The 16,977-nt window shown below is 41.9% G+C and overlaps 20 non-coding genes across 20 annotated transcripts; all 20 read right to left on the reverse strand.

Moving 5' to 3' along the window:
- Window positions 1-9,415: 9,415 nt before the first annotated feature.
- On the reverse strand, window positions 9,416-9,488 carry TRNAR-ACG (transfer RNA arginine (anticodon ACG)). The gene has a single exon. It is a non-coding gene; the product is annotated as a tRNA-Arg (tRNA).
- A 429-nt stretch (window positions 9,489-9,917) lies between these two features.
- Window positions 9,918-9,989, reverse strand: TRNAH-GUG (transfer RNA histidin (anticodon GUG)). The gene has a single exon. It is a non-coding gene; the product is annotated as a tRNA-His (tRNA).
- An 8-nt stretch (window positions 9,990-9,997) lies between these two features.
- On the reverse strand, window positions 9,998-10,070 carry TRNAR-ACG (transfer RNA arginine (anticodon ACG)). Its single transcript has one exon. It is a non-coding gene; the product is annotated as a tRNA-Arg (tRNA).
- A 510-nt stretch (window positions 10,071-10,580) lies between these two features.
- Window positions 10,581-10,653, reverse strand: TRNAC-ACA (transfer RNA cysteine (anticodon ACA)). The gene has a single exon. It is a non-coding gene; the product is annotated as a tRNA-Cys (tRNA).
- A 428-nt stretch (window positions 10,654-11,081) lies between these two features.
- Window positions 11,082-11,153, reverse strand: TRNAH-GUG (transfer RNA histidin (anticodon GUG)). The gene has a single exon. It is a non-coding gene; the product is annotated as a tRNA-His (tRNA).
- Window positions 11,154-11,161: 8 nt separating this feature from the next.
- TRNAR-ACG (transfer RNA arginine (anticodon ACG)) lies at window positions 11,162-11,234 on the reverse strand. Its single transcript has one exon. It is a non-coding gene; the product is annotated as a tRNA-Arg (tRNA).
- A 429-nt stretch (window positions 11,235-11,663) lies between these two features.
- Window positions 11,664-11,735, reverse strand: TRNAH-GUG (transfer RNA histidin (anticodon GUG)). Its single transcript has one exon. It is a non-coding gene; the product is annotated as a tRNA-His (tRNA).
- Window positions 11,736-11,743: 8 nt separating this feature from the next.
- Window positions 11,744-11,816, reverse strand: TRNAR-ACG (transfer RNA arginine (anticodon ACG)). The gene has a single exon. It is a non-coding gene; the product is annotated as a tRNA-Arg (tRNA).
- Window positions 11,817-12,325: 509 nt separating this feature from the next.
- On the reverse strand, window positions 12,326-12,398 carry TRNAH-AUG (transfer RNA histidin (anticodon AUG)). Its single transcript has one exon. It is a non-coding gene; the product is annotated as a tRNA-His (tRNA).
- Window positions 12,399-12,827: 429 nt separating this feature from the next.
- On the reverse strand, window positions 12,828-12,899 carry TRNAH-GUG (transfer RNA histidin (anticodon GUG)). Its single transcript has one exon. It is a non-coding gene; the product is annotated as a tRNA-His (tRNA).
- Window positions 12,900-13,409: 510 nt separating this feature from the next.
- On the reverse strand, window positions 13,410-13,481 carry TRNAH-GUG (transfer RNA histidin (anticodon GUG)). The gene has a single exon. It is a non-coding gene; the product is annotated as a tRNA-His (tRNA).
- An 8-nt stretch (window positions 13,482-13,489) lies between these two features.
- On the reverse strand, window positions 13,490-13,562 carry TRNAR-ACG (transfer RNA arginine (anticodon ACG)). The gene has a single exon. It is a non-coding gene; the product is annotated as a tRNA-Arg (tRNA).
- Window positions 13,563-14,072: 510 nt separating this feature from the next.
- Window positions 14,073-14,145, reverse strand: TRNAC-ACA (transfer RNA cysteine (anticodon ACA)). The gene has a single exon. It is a non-coding gene; the product is annotated as a tRNA-Cys (tRNA).
- Window positions 14,146-14,573: 428 nt separating this feature from the next.
- On the reverse strand, window positions 14,574-14,645 carry TRNAH-GUG (transfer RNA histidin (anticodon GUG)). The gene has a single exon. It is a non-coding gene; the product is annotated as a tRNA-His (tRNA).
- Window positions 14,646-14,653: 8 nt separating this feature from the next.
- On the reverse strand, window positions 14,654-14,726 carry TRNAR-ACG (transfer RNA arginine (anticodon ACG)). The gene has a single exon. It is a non-coding gene; the product is annotated as a tRNA-Arg (tRNA).
- Window positions 14,727-15,236: 510 nt separating this feature from the next.
- Window positions 15,237-15,309, reverse strand: TRNAC-ACA (transfer RNA cysteine (anticodon ACA)). The gene has a single exon. It is a non-coding gene; the product is annotated as a tRNA-Cys (tRNA).
- A 428-nt stretch (window positions 15,310-15,737) lies between these two features.
- TRNAH-GUG (transfer RNA histidin (anticodon GUG)) lies at window positions 15,738-15,809 on the reverse strand. Its single transcript has one exon. It is a non-coding gene; the product is annotated as a tRNA-His (tRNA).
- An 8-nt stretch (window positions 15,810-15,817) lies between these two features.
- TRNAR-ACG (transfer RNA arginine (anticodon ACG)) lies at window positions 15,818-15,890 on the reverse strand. Its single transcript has one exon. It is a non-coding gene; the product is annotated as a tRNA-Arg (tRNA).
- Window positions 15,891-16,319: 429 nt separating this feature from the next.
- Window positions 16,320-16,391, reverse strand: TRNAH-GUG (transfer RNA histidin (anticodon GUG)). Its single transcript has one exon. It is a non-coding gene; the product is annotated as a tRNA-His (tRNA).
- An 8-nt stretch (window positions 16,392-16,399) lies between these two features.
- Window positions 16,400-16,472, reverse strand: TRNAR-ACG (transfer RNA arginine (anticodon ACG)). Its single transcript has one exon. It is a non-coding gene; the product is annotated as a tRNA-Arg (tRNA).
- Window positions 16,473-16,977: the final 505 nt, after the last annotated feature.

Here is a 16,977-nt window from a genome sequence, read left to right on the forward strand (position 1 = left end):
GTCCCCCCAAAAGTAGTTGACGCCACCCCGCCATCAACGTGAACCCGAAGCGTGGCGAGCGCAGCGAGCCCGCGAGGGGCGGCGGTACGCGTCCTCCGACCTTTTCATGCCCTACTATCCACGTCGGCGTGGAGTGAGAATAGAATAGTGTGGCGAGCGCAGCGAGCCACCGAGCCCGAAGCGTGGCGAGCGCAGCGAGCCCCGCGAGGGGACGCGGATACCTTCACAGGTAAACGCGTCCCTTCGCGGGCTTCCCAGGTGTCCGCGTCGCCCGCGAGGGGACGCGTATAACTGTGAAGGTATCCGCGTCCCCTCGCGGGGCTCGCTGCGCTCGCCACGCTTCGGGCTCGGTGGCTCGCTGCGCTCGCCACACTATTCTATTCTCACTCCACGCCGACGTGGATAGTAGGGCATGAAAAGGTCGGAGGACGCGTACCGCCGCCCCTCGCGGGCTCGCTGCGCTCGCCACGCTTCGGGTTCACGTTGATGGCGGGGTGGCGTAAACTACTTTTGGGGGGACATTTCAATGTTATGGGGTGTTTTTGGCCCATTTACTATTGTTCCTATGAGAATTTGGCTAAATTGAGCCATTTCACATTGTTTCCTATGGGAAATCGAATCGGATCGCATCGCATCGCATCGCATCGTTCAATATCGTGTATGTGTACGATGCGATGCGATCCGATTTCATTACGGTGCCGTACGTAGAAAACCTGGGCGCCCAGATAGGAAACAAGTACCGAAAAAAGAATAGCGTTAGTACTGAATGGTCACAAGGGTTTCGGGGGGGGGGGGACATGTTGGCAGGGGAAGGGGATGGGAGAGAGGGAGAGAGATAATGTACAGTAAGATCATAAACGTACTTTTTTTCCATTTCATTGGCAGTCCTTTGTTCTCGGTCCCAAACACGCTTGATTTTGCTCATGGTAGAGTGTCATGGTGGATAATGGGAGAGAAGAATAAAGAATAACGTTAGTACTGAATGGTCACAAGGGTTTCGGGGGGGGGGGGGGAGACACATGTTGGCAGGGGAAGGGGATGGGAGAGAGGGAGAGAGATACAGTAACGTACTTTTTTCCATTTCATTGCCAGTCCTTTGTTCTCGGTCCCAAACTCGCTTGATTTTGCTCATTGTAGAGTGGCATGTGGTGGATAAGGGGAGAAGAAAAAAGAATAGCATTAGTACTGAATGGTCACAAGGGTTTCGGGGGGGGGGGAGACATGTTGGCAGGGGAAGGGGATGGGAGAGAGGGAGAGAGATAATGTACAGTAAGATCATAAACTTACTTTTTTCCAAGTCATTGCCTGTCCTTTGTTCTCTGTCCCAAACGCGCTTGATTTTGCTCATGGTAGAGTCTCATGGTGGATAATGGGAGAGAAGAATAAAGAATAACGTTAGTACTGAATGGTCACAAGGGTTTCGGGGGGGGGGGGGGGAAACATGTTGGCAGGGGAAGGGGATGGGAGAGAGGGAGAGAGATAATGTACAGTAAGATCATAAACGTACTTTTTTTCCATTTCATTGCCAGTCCTTTGTTCTCGGTCCCAAACACGCTTGATTTTGCTCATGGTAGAGTGTCATGGTGGATAATGGGAGAGAAGAATAAAGAATAACGTTAGTACTGAATGGTCACAAGGGTTTCGGGGGGGGGGGGAGACACATGTTGGCAGGGGAAGGGGATGGGAGAGAGGGAGAGAGATACAGTAATGTACAGTAAGATCATAAACGTACTTTTTTTCCATTTCATTGCCAGTCCTTTGTTCTCAGTCCCAAACTCGCTTGATTTTGCTCATTGTAGAGTGGCATGTGGTGGATAAGGGGAGAAGAAAAAAGAATAGCATTAGTACTGAATGGTCACAAGGGTTTCGGGGGGGGGGAGACATGTTGGCAGGGGAAGGGGATGGGAGAGAGGGAGAGAGATAATGTACAGTAAGATCATAAACTTACTTTTTTTCCATTTCATTGCCTGTCCTTTGTTCTCTGTCCCAAACACGCTTGATTTTGCTCATGGTAGAGTGTCATGGTGGATAATGGGAGAGAAGAATAAAGAATAACGTTAGTACTGAATGGTCACAAGGGTTTCGGGGGGGGGGGGGACATGTTGGCAGGGGAAGGGGATGGGAGAGAGGGAGAGAGATACAGTAATGTACAGTAAGATCATAAACGTACTTTTTTTCCATTTCATTGCCTGTCCTTTGTTCTGTGAGTACTGTAGATGCCAGTTTGAAGAGACGTCTCCAGTTGCTGTGCTACAGTAAGCACGTCCAGCGTGTAACTCTGGGCATCCGCAGCAATCCATTTAAAGTGTCCTTTATCTTTGTACAATCAGCCTTTGTAAGCTCAAATTTCCCCATGAGCCGTGTCACTATATCGAGGCGCAGATTTTCTGGGATTGCAAATTTATTACGTTGCCCATCATAATTGACCCGATTGCACCAATTCTTATACAGGTCAAAAGAAACATGCTCTTGGAAAATCTGTTGTGCATAACGGTGCATTTCCATCTTCGCTGCTTTAAAGAGAGTGTTGACACCCTCAGCTGTGATGACTTTGAGTGGCATGTCAGGCAAGGAAATCCCCACAGCGCACAATTCTTTGGGTATGCTTCTAGGTGTTCTTTCATGTAGAGGTGATGTTCTTTGATGTTGAGGTAAGGTTGCGACGATCATATTTCCAGGGGACAATTGGGATGATGCAACCATTGCAGTGTCCATGTTGTTAGAGGCTTGGGATGGTTCATTGTGTCTGTCAGCCAACCAGTGAGATGTCAGTGGGGTACTTGTTAAGTTGGTCTGACGTTGTTGTGTATCTGAAGCATTATGTGTGGCAGGCAACCAGTGAGATGACACTGGTGTTGTGTCCATGTTCACCAATTCATTTGGTAAAACAGTTTCTGTGTCCACGCTAGGGCTGGCCAATCGGTTGGATGAAGCTGGTGTCATCTCCAAATCAGAAAAGTGGAAAGATGTGGTTGGTTGGGTCATTTCCAAGTCAAAATCCTCTGTTTCAAATGCATCAGGGCAGTCAAATTGTGATTGTACTGGATTAGATGTTGTGGGTGTAATGGGTGGCCCTGTAGCAGCTTGCCATTGTTTGGCTTGAGCAAGCATGTCATTCAGACCTCCTGACAGCACTTTAATTTGTCCTGTCAGTACATGAATTTCCGCTTTCAGTTCATCCACATGTACAGACAGTCCATTGTTTTGGGTTTCCAGGCGGGTCATCTTGCCCAAAATGTCTCTCACCAGCCCTGTGCAGCTACATTGTGGTGGGTTGTGATCCAGAAAGTTAAGTTTCCTATGGGACGGTGATTGAGATTTTTGTTCAAGAGGTGTAATGTGAAGCTCCAAAGGGTGCAAGTCATTATCTACGGGAACTGACACATCTGTCACTGTGTTAATGTCTTGCTGTGCATCAGTGTTAATGTCTTGCACCAGACAGTCATCGTGAGATTCTCCTGTAGTCGCGAACGAAGACTTGTTCTTGGCCTTGGCATTTTTCCGTAGTTTGACAACAGGAATATTTTCTTTTCCTGCTTTCTTCTTAACGATATTATTTTTAATGTTTGGCACTAATGCAGCCATTCTCTTGGGACATGCAAGTGTAGGTTCTCCAGAATAGAATTTTTTTGTTTTCACCATCTTCAGTAGGCAGTGCACTCTACAATACACAACAATAAGATTCAAGTTAATACAGTACATACAGTACAGTACAGTACTGTACATTAGTTACAGTACAATACAGTAGCATACAGTATTGTATTATGGTATTACAGTACTGAAAATTAGGTACTTGTGACTTATTTGGGCGCCCGATTTTCTTCATCGCGCCTAAAAATCACGTCAAATTGCATCGCATACAATCATACAATTGACCCCATTTTTTATTGTATTCCCACCCTGATGGCTAAATGCCCCCATTGTTAACGCCACCCCACTTGCGCTCGCCACACTATATAAAATCAACTCCACGCCGACGAGGATTGTGGGGGTATGAAATGTCGGAGGACGCGTAACGCCGCCGCTCGCCACGCTTCGGGTTGGCGTTGATAGTGGGGTGGCGTTAACAATGGGGGCATTTAGCCATCAGGGTGGGAATACAATTAAAAATGGGGTCTGGGGGGCCATTTCACATATGAAACAGGCATCTGGGTACATCTGTACATACAGTATTAAAATCGCATCAAATCGCATCGCATGCAATACAATAGCATACTGTACAATGCAACAGCAATTTTCTCTTCAAAGGAATTTCAAGGGAAATCGCATCAAATCGCATGCTTAGGGTACTGGCATACAATTTCAACATTGGCTGCCCAGATACTGTAAGTCACAAGTACCGAAAATTATGTGACCGTACTGCATAGACATGAGCTTTTTTTTTCAATAAAAGGGATGAAGCGATAAACAAAAGTACAGTACGTTAACAGATGGGGCTTAGACAGACAGACTAGGAGGGGTGGAGGCAGGGGCGGGCTGGGCCGGGGGGCAGGGTGCCATCTGCCCCCCAGGCCGCTCTGGCAGGTGTGCTGCGGGCCGCGCCGCCGCACCCGTTTCTGAGGCCGCATTGCCGTTTGTTTTTTTTTTCACTGCCGGCGGCCATGTTCCTGTGGTTTTTTAAATGATGTCTGAGGCCACAGCAACATGGCCGCCGGCCTCCACGGCTACAAGGAGGAGGGCTCCGGCCGGCAGCCTGTTCCCTCTTATCCCCAGTGGCAGTCGGCAGACGCTGGGTGCGGTGTGGACGTCATGACGTTGACGCCTCCCACCCACGCGTCTGCACTCAGAGACTGGAGGAAGGCTGGGGCCGCCCGCAGAGCAACTCGTGGGGGACGCTTCAGGAGGCGCAGAGAGGGGAACAGAAATTTGTGGTACCGCAGCAGGACAGGAGGAGCCTGGTCGAGGATAAAACACAGGACAGTAGTAAGTTAACATGATCTAAAACGACATACAGTATCTGCTGTGCTGTTTCATGTATATTAATAATAATGCAATGACACCACAGGCTGCTCCACCTGTATAATAATTTGTGTCATGGCATTACTATTAATAATAGTAATGCCATGACACAAATTATTATACAGGGGGAGCAGCCTGTGGTCATGGCATTACTTTTATATTATACAGGTGGAGCACCCTGTGGTGTCATTATTATTGTACAGGGGGAGCAGCCTGTGGTGTCATGGCATTATGCCATGACACCACAGGCTGCTCCCTCTGCATAATAATAATGCCATGACACCACAGGCTGCTACCCCTGTATAATATACTGTAAAAGTAATGCCATGACACCACAGGCTGCTCCCTCTGTATAATAATAATGCAATGACACCACAGGCTGCTCCACCTGTATAATAATTTGTGTCATGGCATTACTATTAATAATACTGTAGTAATGCCATGACACAAATTATTATACAGGGGGAGCAGCCTGTGGTCATGGCATTACTTTTATATTATACAGGTGGAGCACCCTGTGGTGTCATTATTATTGTACAGGGGGAGCAGCCTGTGGTGTCATGGCATTATGCCATGACACCACAGGCTGCTCCCTCTGCATAATAATAATGCCATGACACCACAGGCTGCTACCCCTGTATAATATACTGTAAAAGTAATGCCATGACACCACAGGCTGCTCCCTCTGTATAATAATAATGCAATGACACCACAGGCTGCTCCACCTGTATAATAATTTGTGTCATGGCATTACTATTAATAATAGTAATGCCATGACACAAATTATTATACAGGGGGAGCAGCCTGTGGTCATGGCATTACTTTTATATTATACAGGTGGAGCACCCTGTGGTGTCATTATTATTGTACAGGGGGAGCAGCCTGTGGTGTCATGGCATTATGCCATGACACCACAGGCTGCTCCCTCTGCATAATAATAATGCCATGACACCACAGGCTGCTACCACTGTATAATATACTGTAAAAGTAATGCCATGACACCACAGGCTGCTCCCTCTGTATAATAATAATGCAATGACACCACAGGCTGCTCCCCCTGTATAATAATTTGTGTCATGGTTTTACTATTGTTATATTATACAGCGGGAGTAGCCTGTGGTGTCATTGCATTATTATTATACAGCAGGAACAGCATGTGGTGTCATTGCATTATTATGATTATACAGAGGGAGCAGCCAGTGGTGTCATGGCATTACTTTTACTGTATATTATACAGGGGGAGCCACCTGTGGTGTCATAATTATTATTGTACAGGGGGAGCAGACTGTGGTGTCATGGCATTATGCCATGACACCACAGGCTGCTCCCTCTGTATAATAATAATGCCATGACACCACAGGCTGCTCCCCCTGTATAATATAAAAGTAATGCCATGACACCACAGGCTGCTCCCTCTGTATAATAATAACAATGCAATGACACCACATGCTGTTCCTGCTGTATAATAATAATGCAATGAATTAATACAAAATTTAATTAAAAAAAATCAAAAAATAAACTGGTACAGTATTCTGGCTCTCCGGATACCTGTAATCTAGTACAGTATTACTGTAATTACTGTACAGTACTTACAATACACCCACAGCTAGGGGATTTTGTACACAGCTAGGGGATTTTTTTTACACAAATACAGTATGACTGAGTCTGCGAAATAGTCTATTAATATGCGCAAAAATCCCCCCACCTGCGAAAAAATACGTTACTGTATTTACAGTATTACACCAACAGTATTTACAGTTGCACAGATTATACGAGAATACCCATAGTAGCAGCCTGCCAGTAGTAGCCCACCCTAATAGAGTATTGTCATCGCTAGTCGGGGATCTGCGGCCTATACACACCAGGCAATTTTAACACGTACAATATTCTAAATGGCGCTATCTCTACTGCACTGCACTGTACTGTATGTGGCATCCATGTTGATCCCTAAAATGGGGGAAAATCACGATACCACGTGATCCTATTGCTGTGACTACTTCAATTACAAGTACAGTATGCGGGAAAAAATGCGAAATGATCCGTTACTGTATTTACGGTATTACAACAATATTACTGACAATACCCCAATCCAGGATTTATTACACATTATACGGACAATACCCATAGCGGCAGCCTGCAGTAGCCTAATAAAGTATTCTCATCACTAGTCGGGGAACTCTGGACCATACACACCAGGCAATTTTCAGATGAAAAAATCACGATACTGTATCACATGTGCTCCTACTACTGACTAAGCCTGCGAAACAGTCTGTAAACATGAGAAAAACACCGGTCCCCTCGTTTGAGGAAAAAATACGTGTTTTACGGTATTACACCAATGGTATTACGGAGAGAACTAGTACTGTATTTAGCAGCCTACAGTAGCCCACCCTAATAGAGTACTGTCATCGCTAGTCGGGGATTTGCGGCCCATACACACCAGGCAATTTTAACACATTGTACAATATTCTCAATGGCGCTATCTCTACTGCACTGCACTGAACATCAAAAATCACGATATCACTACTCGCTACTGTATACAGTAAGTCTGCGAAACAGACTCTAGTATTTACGGACAATACCCATAGCGGCAGCCTGCAGTATCTGAATACAGTATACACAGCAGGCGATTGTACAGTATACAGTATTCTGCACCGGGTGCATTTGAACAGTAGGGAAAAAAGGGAAACATCTTCATTCAGGGAAGGGTGGGAACCGAGCGCTTCCGCGCAGGGACCGTTTTGTAGTGCTGCTTACTGTATACTGTAATGCAGCAATCAGTGAAATGTACAAATGACTGTACTACTGTATAGTGTACTTACTGCTCCAGCGAGATGATACTGTACAGTACTGTTCTTGCGAAAGGAAGGCAGTATGATGGTAAAACTTGGTAGAAACACGAACGCAGCAACAACTTGACTTTGGATTCAGCAGAATGAATAGTCCAGGTGTACAGGTACAATCTCGTGCTTGTATACAGGCAAGAGATGAAGAGACGATCCGTAGCAATTCTACACGGTTTAGATGCAGAAAAACAAACTGGATTGTTTGACAATTTTAATATCTGTAGCTGAATTTATGCTGGCAGAGACAAAGGAAATCCTTCATGAAGCTGATAGGTGCATTTGAATTATGTACAATTACCAGCGAAACAAAAAGGCAGACTGTAATTAACATATGACTGCAATCAACATCTTATTGTCTGAGGTGTCGGTCTGTGTCTGAGTTTGGAGAAATCTATTGTTGCGGAAAAAAAACGTTCTCTGTAGCGCAGTACAGTATGGGTATTAACTATCGTGTACATGGATGCCTGCCATTGTGAATTTTTGTTTGTGGAAAAGTCCGAAAGAATTTGATAAGCACCAACTACTGTAACTACAGTACAGTACCTGTATTGGTTTAAAAAAAAAAAAAAGAACGTTTAAAAAATAAAAATATAATGTAACCAACTGAGGATCGAACTACTGATACTGAGATAGTGAAGCCGTGCCTCTACCCGCTAGGCCACTATTGCCTGTGATTTTACTGCTGGCAGATGGTTAGCATGGCTTCTGCACCAATCACATACAGTTCATGACCATCCAGTACGTCACTGCGGCTGCGAATAAAAGAAAATAACTCTGTCCGTAAAGTAAGGACAAAATCCGTAGTGTAAAGTATGATACTGTAGGTCCTCAAATAATGTTTTAAGTAGTCATCCAGCAATAGCCAAGGTTAGCATGGCTTCTGTACCAATTACATAAATGACCGTATGTAGCTGCTTCTGCGAATAAATACTGTACAAACTGTCCGTAAAGTAAGGACAAAATCCGTAGTGAAAAGTCGTGGCGGCCACTGTTTTGTAGAAGAGATTTTTACGCATGTGCTGTACTGTTTGGGAAAAGTGACATCTGGTGGTCAATGAGTGTAAGTGCAGGTTACATTTACAAGATTACGTTACGTTATAACGCGATCTATAACGGGACTATAGCGCAAGGAGCAGGCGCGATCCAGGCGCGATTTGCATGGCGCACTTTATGCGCAACGCAGCCACGATGTACTTGGGCATAACTGTATGCACTTGCTCCAGGGCTAGTTTCCTGTTAACATTGCAAGACAATTTTCTTATTACTGCAAAAACATCTTTTCAGTGTGTGATGAACTTGCTAAGACAAAGCTTCAAGATTTTAATTTCCAGAATTCAGTAATTGATGTCAAATTTGAATTCTTTCAAAAGAATGTTTCACAGACAAATAAATCAAAGCATGTAAAGATAGCTTCACAAAAAGCATTAAAGACAAATTGTGCAAGTGCATTCAAAGAATCTGCTTAATTTCTACAATTGTCCAAACCTTGAAGTAAGAAAGCGACCTTTCAGCAGGAAAAAAAACACAAAATGCCGTGACCCGGATTCGAACCGGGGTTGCTGCGGCCACAACGCATAGTACTAACCACTATACGATCACAGCAACGAAGACGAGCCAGGTAGGAATCGAATCTACAATCTTCTGATCCGTAGTCAGACGCGTTATCCGTTGCGCCACTGGCCCAGGTGACATATGGTAAGTTTAGTGTCCTATCTGTTTTTGAATCTAGTTTTGGATTTTAGAGTTCTTTTTAGTATATAATAAACAGAATGAATTTGAAAGAGTTACCTATGCACTTGCTCCAGGGCTAGTTTCCTGTTAACATTGCAAGACAATTTTCTTATTACTGCAAAAACATCTTTTCAGTGTGTGATGAACTTGCTAAGACAAAGCCTCAAGATTTTAATTTCCAGAATTCAGTAATTGATGTCAAATTTGAATTCTTTCAAAAGAATGTTTCAAAGACAAATAAATCAAAGCACGTAAAGATAGCTTCACAAAAAGCATTAAAGACAAATTGTGCAAGGGCATTCAAAGAATCTGCTTAATTTCTAAAATTGTCCAAACCTTTAAGTAAGAAAGCGACTTATGAGCAAGAAAAAAAACACTAAATGCCGTGACCCGGAGTCGAACCGGGGTTGCTGCGGCCACAACGCAGAGTACTAACCACTATACGATCACGGCAACGAAGACGAGCCAGGTAGGAATCGAACCTACAATCTTCTGATCCGTAGTCAGACGCGTTATCCGTTGCGCCACTGGCCCAGGTGACATACGGTAAGTTTAGTGTCCTATCTGTTTTTGAATCTAGTTTTGGATTTTAGAGTTCTTTTTAGTATATACTGTACAGAATGAATTTGAAAGAGTTACCTATGCACTTGCTCCAGGGCTAGTTTCCTGTTAACATTGCAAGACAATTTTCTTATTACTGCAAAAACATCTTTTCAGTGTGTGATGAACTTGCTAAGAAAAAGCCTCAAGATTTTAATTTCCAGAATTCAGTAATTGATGTCAAATTTGAATTCTTTCAAAAGAATGTTTCAAAGACAAATAAATCAAAGCATGTAAAGATAGCTTCACAAAAAGCATTAAAGACAAATTGTGCAAGGGCATTCAAAGAATCTGCTTAATTTCTAAAATTGTCCAAACCTTGAAGTAAGAAAGCGACCTTTCAGCAGGAAAAAAAAACACTAAATGCCGTGCCCCGGATTTGAACCGGGGTTGCTGCGGCCACAACGCAGAGTACTAACCACTATACGATCACGGCAACGAAGACGAGCCAGGTAGGAATCGAACCTACAATCTTCTGATTTGTAGTCAGATGCGTTATCTGTTGCGCCACTGACCCAGGTGACCTACCGTAAGTTTAGTGTCCTATCTGTTTTTGAGCCCAGTTTTGGATTTTAGAGTTCTTTTAAGTATATACTGTACAGAATGAATTTGAAAGAGTTACCTATGCACTTGCTCCAGGGCTAGTTTCCTGTTAACATTGCAAGACAATTTTCTTATTACTGCAAAAACATCTTTTCAGTGTGTGATGTACTTGCTAAGACAAAGCCTCAAGATTTTAATTTTCAGAATTCAGGAATTGATGTCAAATTTGAATTCTTTCAAAAGAATGTTTCACAGACAAATAAATCAAAGCATGTAAAGATAGCTTCACAAAAAGCATTAAAGACAAATTGTGCAAGTGCATTCAAAGAATCTGCTTAATTTCTAAAATTGTCCAAACCTTGAAGTAAGAAAGCGACCTTTCAGCAGGAAAAAAACACAAAATGCCGTGACCCGGATTCGAACCGGGGTTGCTGCGGCCACGACGCAGAGTACTAACCACTATACGATCACGGCAACAAAGACGAGCCAGGTAGGAATCGAACCTACAATCTTCTGATCCGTAGTCAGACGCGTTATCCGTTGCGCCACTGGCCCAGGTGACATACGGTAAGTTTAGTGTCCTATCTGTTTTTGAATCTAGTTTTGGATTTTAGAGTTCTTTTTAGTATATACTGTACAGAATGAATTTGAAAGAGTTACCTATGCACTTGCTTCAGGGCTAGTTTCCTGTTAACATTGCAAGACAATTTTCTTATTACTGCAAAAACATCTTTTCAGTGTGTGATGAACTTGCTAAGACAAAGCCTCAAGATTTTAATTTCCAGAATTCAGTAATTGATGTCAAATTTGAATTCTTTCAAAAGAATGTTTCAAAGACAAATAAATCAAAGCATGTAAAGATAGCTTCACAAAAAGCATTAAAGACAAATTGTGCAAGGGCATTCCAAGAATCTGCTTAATTTCTACAATTGTCCAAACATTTAAGTAAGAAAGCGACTTATGAGCAAGAAAAAAAACACTAAATGCCGTGACCCGGATTCGAACCAGGGTTGCTGCGGCCACAACGCAGAGTACTAACCACTATACGATCACGGCAACGAAGACGAGCCAGGTAGGAATCGAACCTACAATCTTCTGATCCGTAGTCAGACGCGTTATCCGTTGCGCCACTGGCCCAGGTGACATACGGTAAGTTTAGTGTCCTATCTGTTTTTGAACCTAGTTTTGGATTTTAGAGTTCTTTTAAGTATATACTGTACAGAATGAATTTGAAAGAGTTACCTATGCACTTTCTCCAGGGCTAGTTTCCTGTTAACATTGCAAGACAATTTTCTTATTACTGCAAAAACATCTTTTCAGTGTGTGATGAACTTGCTAAGACAAAGCCTCAAGATTTTAATTTTCAGAATTCAGGAATTGATGTCAAATTTGAATTCTTTCAAAAGAATGTTTCACAGACAAATAAATCAAAGCATGTAAAGATAGCTTCACAAAAAGCATTAAAGACAAATTGTGCAAGTGCATTCAAAGAATCTGCTTAATTTCTAAAATTGTCCAAACCTTGAAGTAAGAAAGCGACTTTTGAGCAAGAAAAAAAACACTAAATGCCGTGACACGGATTCGAACCGGGGTTGCTGCGGGCACAAAGCAGAGTACGAACCACTATACGATCACGGCAACGAAGACGAGCCAGGTAGGAATCGAACCTACAATCTTCTGATCCATAGTCAGACGCGTTATCTGTTGCGCCACTGGCCCAGGTGACATACGGTAAGTTTAGTGTCCTATCTGTTTTTGAATCTAGTTTTGGATTTTAGAGTTCTTTTTAGTATATACTGTACAGAATGAATTTGAAAGAGTTACCTATGCACTTGCTCCAGGGCTAGTTTCCTGTTAACATTGCAAGACAATTTTCTTATTACTGCAAAAACATCTTTTCAGTGTGTGATGAATTTGCTAAGACAAAGCCTCAAGATTTTAATTTCCAGAATTCAGTAATTGATGTCAAATTTGAATTCTTTCAAAAGAATGTTTCACAGACAAATAAATCAAAGCATGTAAAGATAGCTTCACAAAAAGCATTAAAGACAAATTGTGCAAGTGCATTCAAAGAATCTGCTTAATTTCTAAAATTGTCCAAACCTTGAAGTAAGAAAGCGACCTTTAAGCAGGAAAAAAAACACAAAATGCCATGACCCGGATTCGAACCGGGGTTGCTGCGGCCACAACGCAGAGTACTAACCACTGTACGATCACGGCAACGAAGACGAGCCAGGTAGGATTCAAATCTACAATCTTCTGATCCGTAGTCAGACGCGTTATCCGTTGCGCCACTGGCCCAGGTGACATATGATAAGTTTAGTGTCCTATCTGTTTTTGAATCTAGTTTTGGATTTTAGAGTTCTTTTTAGTATATACTGTACAGAATGAATTTGAAAGAGTTACCTATGCACTTGCTCCAGGGCTAGTTTCCTGTTAACATTGCAATACAATTTTCTTATTACTGCAAAAACATCTTTTCAGTGTGTGTTGAACTTGCTAAGACAAAGCCTCAAGATTTTAATTTCCAGAATTCAGTAATTGATGTCAAATTTGAATTCTTTCAAAAGAATGTTTCAAAGACAAATAAATCAAAGCATGTAAAGATAGCTTCACAAAAAGCATTAAAGACAAATTGTGCAAGGGCATTCAAAGAATCTGCTTAATTTCTAAAATTGTCCAAACCTTTAAGTAAGAAAGCGACTTATGAGCAAGAAAAAAAACACTAAATGCCGTGACCCGGAGTCGAACCGGGGTTGCTGCGGCCACAACGCAGAGTACTAACCACTATACGATCACGGCAACGAAGACGAGCCAGGTAGGAATCGAACCTACAATCTTCTGATCCGTAGTCAGACGCGTTATCCGTTGCGCCACTGGCCCAGGTGACATTCGGTAAGTTTAGTGTCCTATCTGTTTTTGAATCTAGTTTTGGATTTTAGAGTTCTTTTTAGTATATACTGTACAGAATGAATTTGAAAGAGTTACCTATGCACTTGCTCCAGGGCTAGTTTCCTGTTAACATTGCAAGACAATTTTCTTATTACTGCAAAAACATCTTTTCAGTGTGTGATGAACTTGCTAAGAAAAAGCCTCAAGATTTTAATTTCCAGAATTCAGTAATTGATGTCAAATTTGAATTCTTTCAAAAGAATGTTTCAAAGACAAATAAATCAAAGCATGTAAAGATAGCTTCACAAAAAGCATTAAAGACAAATTGTGCAAGGGCATTCAAAGAATCTGCTTAATTTCTAAAATTGTCCAAACCTTGAAGTAAGAAAGCGACCTTTCAGCAGGAAAAAAAAACACTAAATGCCGTGCCCCGGATTTGAACCGGGGTTGCTGCGGCCACAACGCAGAGTACTAACCACTATACGATCACGGCAACGAAGACGAGCCAGGTAGGAATCGAACCTACAATCTTCTGATTTGTAGTCAGATGCGTTATCTGTTGCGCCACTGACCCAGGTGACCTACCGTAAGTTTAGTGTCCTATCTGTTTTTGAGCCCAGTTTTGGATTTTAGAGTTCTTTTAAGTATATACTGTACAGAATGAATTTGAAAGAGTTACCTATGCACTTGCTCCAGGGCTAGTTTCCTGTTAACATTGCAAGACAATTTTCTTATTACTGCAAAAACATCTTTTCAGTGTGTGATGTACTTGCTAAGACAAAGCCTCAAGATTTTAATTTTCAGAATTCAGGAATTGATGTCAAATTTGAATTCTTTCAAAAGAATGTTTCACAGACAAATAAATCAAAGCATGTAAAGATAGCTTCACAAAAAGCATTAAAGACAAATTGTGCAAGTGCATTCAAAGAATCTGCTTAATTTCTAAAATTGTCCAAACCTTGAAGTAAGAAAGCGACCTTTCAGCAGGAAAAAAACACAAAATGCCGTGACCCGGATTCGAACCGGGGTTGCTGCGGCCACGACGCAGAGTACTAACCACTATACGATCACGGCAACAAAGACGAGCCAGGTAGGAATCGAACCTACAATCTTCTGATCCGTAGTCAGACGCGTTATCCGTTGCGCCACTGGCCCAGGTGACATACGGTAAGTTTAGTGTCCTATCTGTTTTTGAATCTAGTTTTGGATTTTAGAGTTCTTTTTAGTATATACTGTACAGAATGAATTTGAAAGAGTTACCTATGCACTTGCTCCAGGGCTAGTTTCCTGTTAACATTGCAAGACAATTTTCTTATTACTGCAAAAACATCTTTTCAGTGTGTGATGAACTTGCTAAGACAAAGCCTCAAGATTTTAATTTCCAGAATTCAGTAATTGATGTCAAATTTGAATTCTTTCAAAAGAATGTTTCAAAGACAAATAAATCAAAGCATGTAAAGATAGCTTCACAAAAAGCATTAAAGACAAATTGTGCAAGGGCATTCAAAGAATCTGCTTAATTTCTACAATTGTCCAAACCTTGAAGTAAGAAAGCGACCTTTCAGCAGGAAAAAAAAACACTAAATGCCGTGCCCCGGATTTGAACCGGGGTTGCTGCGGCCACAACGCAGAGTACTAACCACTATACGATCACGGCAACGAAGACGAGCCAGGTAGGAATCGAACCTACAATCTTCTGATTTGTAGTCAGATGCGTTATCTGTTGCGCCACTGACCCAGGTGACCTACCGTAAGTTTAGTGTCCTATCTGTTTTTGAGCCCAGTTTTGGATTTTAGAGTTCTTTTAAGTATATACTGTACAGAATGAATTTGAAAGAGTTACCTATGCACTTGCTCCAGGGCTAGTTTCCTGTTAACATTGCAAGACAATTTTCTTATTACTGCAAAAACATCTTTTCAGTGTGTGATGTACTTGCTAAGACAAAGCCTCAAGATTTTAATTTTCAGAATTCAGGAATTGATGTCAAATTTGAATTCTTTCAAAAGAATGTTTCACAGACAAATAAATCAAAGCATGTAAAGATAGCTTCACAAAAAGCATTAAAGACAAATTGTGCAAGTGCATTCAAAGAATCTGCTTAATTTCTAAAATTGTCCAAACCTTGAAGTAAGAAAGCGACCTTTCAGCAGGAAAAAAACACAAAATGCCGTGACCCGGATTCGAACCGGGGTTGCTGCGGCCACGACGCAGAGTACTAACCACTATACGATCACGGCAACAAAGACGAGCCAGGTAGGAATCGAACCTACAATCTTCTGATCCGTAGTCAGACGCGTTATCCGTTGCGCCACTGGCCCAGGTGACATACGGTAAGTTTAGTGTCCTATCTGTTTTTGAATCTAGTTTTGGATTTTAGAGTTCTTTTTAGTATATACTGTACAGAATGAATTTGAAAGAGTTACCTATGCACTTGCTCCAGGGCTAGTTTCCTGTTAACATTGCAAGACAATTTTCTTATTACTGCAAAAACATCTTTTCAGTGTGTGATGAACTTGCTAAGACAAAGCCTCAAGATTTTAATTTCCAGAATTCAGTAATTGATGTCAAATTTGAATTCTTTCAAAAGAATGTTTCAAAGACAAATAAATAAAAGCATGTAAAGATAGCTTCACAAAAAGCATTAAAGACAAATTGTGCAAGGGCATTCAAAGAATCTGCTTAATTTCTACAATTGTCCAAACATTTAAGTAAGAAAGCGACTTATGAGCAAGAAAAAAAACACTAAATGCCGTGACCCGGATTCGAACCAGGGTTGCTGCGGCCACAACGCAGAGTACTAACCACTATACGATCACGGCAACGAAGACGAGCCAGGTAGGAATCGAACCTACAATCTTCTGATCCGTAGTCAGACGCGTTATCCGTTGCGCCACTGGCCCAGGTGACATACGGTAAGTTTAGTGTCCTATCTGTTTTTGAACCTAGTTTTGGATTTTAGAGTTCTTTTAAGTATATACTGTACAGAATGAATTTGAAAGAGTTACCTATGCACTTTCTCCAGGGCTAGTTTCCTGTTAACATTGCAAGACAATTTTCTTATTACTGCAAAAACATCTTTTCAGTGTGTGATGAACTTGCTAAGACAAAGCCTCAAGATTTTAATTTTCAGAATTCAGGAATTGATGTCAAATTTGAATTCTTTCAAAAGAATGTTTCACAGACAAATAAATCAAAGCATGTAAAGATAGCTTCACAAAAAGCATTAAAGACAAATTGTGCAAGTGCATTCAAAGAATCTGCTTAATTTCTAAAATTGTCCAAACCTTGAAGTAAGAAAGCGACTTTTGAGCAAGAAAAAAAACACTAAATGCCGTGACACGGATTCGAACCGGGGTTGCTGCGGCCACAACGCAGAGTACGAACCACTATACGATCACGGCAACG

The sequence above is a fragment of the Crinia signifera genome, chromosome 4 (assembly GCF_055691185.1).
Source record: "Crinia signifera chromosome 4, ASM5569118v1, whole genome shotgun sequence".
NCBI lineage: Eukaryota > Metazoa > Chordata > Amphibia > Anura > Myobatrachidae > Crinia > Crinia signifera.